This window comes from Pinus tabuliformis, chromosome 2_1 (assembly GCF_031772625.1).
Source record: "Pinus tabuliformis cultivar Carrire ecotype Pingquan chromosome 2_1, CPIR1, whole genome shotgun sequence".
NCBI classification, from domain to species: domain Eukaryota; kingdom Viridiplantae; phylum Streptophyta; class Pinopsida; order Pinales; family Pinaceae; genus Pinus; species Pinus tabuliformis.
The window spans coordinates 484,414,987-484,419,404 of record NC_142299.1 but is presented as its reverse complement, the minus strand read 5'-3'; the positions used below and the strand labels follow the sequence as shown (position 1 = coordinate 484,419,404).

At 34.0% G+C, this 4,418-nt stretch overlaps 1 long non-coding RNA gene across 1 annotated transcript; it reads right to left on the bottom strand.

Moving 5' to 3' along the window:
* Window positions 1-2,968: 2,968 nt before the first annotated feature.
* Window positions 2,969-3,587, bottom strand: LOC149201018 (uncharacterized). The gene is made up of 2 exons (XR_016253394.1): window positions 3,431-3,587; window positions 2,969-3,258 (listed from the first exon to the last, which is right to left on the bottom strand). It is a non-coding gene; the product is annotated as an uncharacterized LOC149201018 (long non-coding RNA).
* Window positions 3,588-4,418: the final 831 nt, after the last annotated feature.

Genomic DNA, 4,418 nt, shown 5'->3' with positions numbered 1-4,418 from the left:
GTGGTGGCCAATATGGCTCCTCGATTCGACATGCTCTTATCTAGATCCTGGGGTTCCAAGGTGGGGGGCTCTATTAAGTTAGATATGACTTATGCCACTATTCCCACTTTTTGAGGCAAGCAAAGGAAGCTGTACTGAGAATCCAGGTTTATAAAAATTGTGACCCCAGCTAAAGGCTCATAAAACTCCCCAGTGCATGGGAAGGATATTGACCTCTCCTGCCTGTTCCTAGAAGAAGATGAGACCTTCCTAGAGGAAACATCAGTACATCTAACAAGGAAGTCAGAACACCAGCACACAAATGAAAACAAAGTATGGAAATTATACTCTGACGGAGAAAACTTAAAAGAGGGAAATGGAGCTGGAGTGTTGTTAGTATCTTTGGAGGGTAGCCTAATACCCCTCTCATTCAAACTAGAGTTTGAGGCGACCAACAATGTGGTAGAGTATGAAGCATTTCTCCTTGGGTTACAAATGACAAAAAATATGAATATTGAATGCCTAATAGTCTATGAAGACTTTGAGTTGCTCGTAAGGCAGATCAGAAATCAATGTCAGGCCAAACACCCGAAACTGAGGACGTACCAGAATGAAGTGTGGGATATAATTGATAATTTCTTCCTTGCCTTTAATATCCAATTTATTCCTAGGTGTTACGAGAATAAGTCCCCTAGGGTTTTGGGTCAGAACCCCAACAGAGCAAGAGTAATCTACAGCAAGAAACATGCATACAACTCAGGCAACATGCTTAAATAAACAAACTATGTATGGATGAACATACACAGATGTCCTTCGTTTGGGTAGTTCCAGTAGGGTTCGGACCCTCTGCAACTACTGATGATCTTCGAATCTACAAATCAACCAATCCGAACATACATAGCAGCACATAGATAAAGTACCTTAATGAAATCAACTTTGTATCATATAAGTAAGATGATTAGTTATACATTCAAATGAAATTCATACATGAGTTACAACAACATCTGATGCATAAACAAGTCAATCTCAGGAACAAGATAACGTTTCTTTTTATTGTAGAAAACTCTAATAAACATGGAAAGAGTTCACCTGAGTCTTCACTACAACAAAACCAGCGATTAGCGCCAGATTTTAGTGCATTTTTTTTGTAATTGTGATGAGCAACCTGGCGCTAAATCTGGCTCTATTGTACAATTTTTAAAGCGTCCTTTTTTGCACCTGATTTTGCATCCTTTTTCACGCTAGATTTTGCATCATTTTTTACACCAAACTATGCATCATTTTTTGCGTCAAATTTTGAACCAAGATTTACATCTTATTTTATGACAGGTTTTGCTTCTAGTTTTGTGTCATTTTTTGCATCTATTTTTCATTCTCTTTTGCTTCCTATTTTGTGTCATTCTTTGCTTCCATTTTTGCACCATCATTTGCATCAAGTTTACACTGTATTTTGAATCCAATTTAACGTCTTTTTATGCATCCATTTTGTGTCAGTTTTTGCATCTAGTCTTACGCCAGGTTTTGTATCTAGTCTTACACTAGTTTTTGCTTCTATTTTTGCACCAGCTTTGGTGCCTATCTTTGCACCATGTGTTGAATTTGATTTAGCACCAAATTTTGCATCCATTTTTGTGCCCATTTTTGCATTTTTTTTTGGACCATTTTTTACATCCACATTTACGTTTGATTTGTCTCCATTTTTCCCATCTCATTTTGCACCATATTTTGCGTCATTTGTTTCATCCAATTTTGCATCATTTTTAACACCATCTCTTGCATCTAATGTTACATCATTTTGAGCATGCAAATTTGCATTTATATTTGCATCTTATGTTGAGTCATGTGTTGTGTCCACCTTTGCATCTTATTTTGTGTCTAATGGTACATTCAATTTAGAGCCATTTTTTACGTCTACTTTTGTATTTGTTTTTGCACCAAGTTTTGCATCCAATTTTAAGCTATTTTATGCCCCTTTTTGCACCATTTTTTTGTGTCTACTTGTGTCCAATGTTGCACCATTATTTACACCGAATTTTTCATCCAATTTTGCATTTTTTTGGTGTCTAGTTTTACATCGTTTTCACCATCCAAATTTGCATCTTTTTTTGCCTCATTTTGTGTCCACATTTGCATATAATTTTGTGTCTGAGTTCGAGCCTAAATTTTCATGTGATTAGGAATCATTTTTTACATCCAATATGGCATCCTTGGTTTCACCTTTTTTAAGCCCCATTTTGCATCTTGTTTTATGTCTTTTCTTACATCTTTTTTTTTTTCCTTTTTTGCACCCATCCCAAATTTACACCATTATTTGCATCATCATTTGGCATATTAATTTGTAACGTTTTTTGTTTCTTTTTAACGCTCAACTTTGCATCTTATTTTACATCTAGTTGTTGTCTTTTTTTGCATCTAATTTGGTGCCCATTTATGTGTCCTTGTTTTTGCCCAATTTGATATCCTTTTGTATGCCATGTTTTGTTCCCTTCTTTGTGTCAACTATTGCACAAATTTTCACTTCTAATTTAAAACACTTTGTATGTCAATTGTTTGCATTTTGTATTAATTCCTAGTTTAACATCCAATTTTACTTTCAATTTTGCATCCATGGTTACATCCGCATTCGACTTCTTATATAGAGTATATTTTTCTTTACATATATGACCCCTTTTATAGATTCATAGTGAACTATATGATAGTTTCTAAATATCATTAAAGCAGATATCACAATTCAAAATCATTTGTAAAGAAATTTAAGAGAAATTGACAACATCCATCCAAAAAAATAACAATGTGTCATTAACAATTTTCAAAACATGTATAAAATAGCAACATAATACTAATAAAATCAGTATTATTTTTAATCAAAACAACTAAAATTCAAATATGATTAACAAATCAAAATATTTCATGAATATCGTTATTCTATGATAAATTAACAACATACATAAATCAAACTCATTGTATGATTACAAAATAAAAATGTCTCATTGATATAGGGTAAATTCACAACACCCATCTAAACATAACAATGTCATTCTACACAATAATTTCTTCATAAAAAACAATGCATGTGCATGCCTAGCTACCATCACCAAGATCATCCTCATGATCATCTTGACCATCCTCATTACTCTGATCCACATCATCACCAACACCGCAACTATAATCATCATCTCCTCCTTCACCACCATCATCCTCATCCTCATCCTCATCATCTCCTGATATATGTTGAACATAATTTGGATCATCGTCTTGGCAATCATTACCTATAGCATTCTGACAAAAAAAATCAATATTACATGTTAGTATTAATTACATAATGCAACACATGTTTTTGTTATACAATGTTAACCATAAAATGAGGTAAGATATAATATCTAATAGTACTAAAAAATAAAATGAAAATATGGTTTAAAAGTATATTGGAAATCCAACTAAGATTACATACCATAGAGTCCATCCAAACAACAAATTCAACCCATCTCTTTTGCTGCAGCACCTCCTTTTCCAAATGATTTGGAGGTCTTCAGGGTAAAAATATATATCCCATGGTTTATATTTGGCCTTAAAAAACAGTAGAAAAAAAAAAAATTTGAGAACACAGGAGCAAGATGAAAAAGGAATTGCATGTCTAAACATTTTGAAGTCTCAAAAAGCATTCATCAACATAGAGAAGACTACAACACTACTCTTCACTTCCAAATTTTCAACTAATGGATTTAACTGACCAGCAATGTATTTTGCATGAACCATGCTCAAATGCTCAAGATGAGGTAATGAATGGATGCTATGCGCCTATCTGTGAATTGCAACCACAGGCATACATGTAAGTGCAAATTTGTAAATCTCATACCCAGATTTACCCATCATCAAGCACACAACTTTTGCGGGATCCATTTGACATATCTTATGTTTAAGAAGGAATAACATCCTTGAAGAGACTCGTGGATTTTCTTAGGGAAGGATCTTTGCATGCAGAATCTAGATTAACTCTGAACATTTCAATCAAACTAAGGTAAATGAAAGGAAACAATCCATCGGTCAAACCTCACAGGTTAAAAGCACCCGCTGAGTTTCACACAAACGAGAAAGCCTAAGGGAAAAGATTTGAGACATGCATGCTACATGATTTCATGTAGGATAAGTACCTAAGATTAAGGCAAAAGATTTGAGACATGCAAATGTATGAAGTACAAGATTCAGATAAAGAGAAAGAAGCTCCTTCATGCCGTATTCTCATTGACAGTGAATCTCAGATTAGGTACTTATCAAGCATGAAATCATGTTGCATGCCAAGCATGAAATCATGAAGCACACACCATGATAAGATTATCTGACTCCAACTACTGCATCAAGATGAAAAATTCAGCACTCTAGACAGTCACATAAGAATTAAAAAACATTCAAAAGATATGAATGCATATTAGCCACTATAG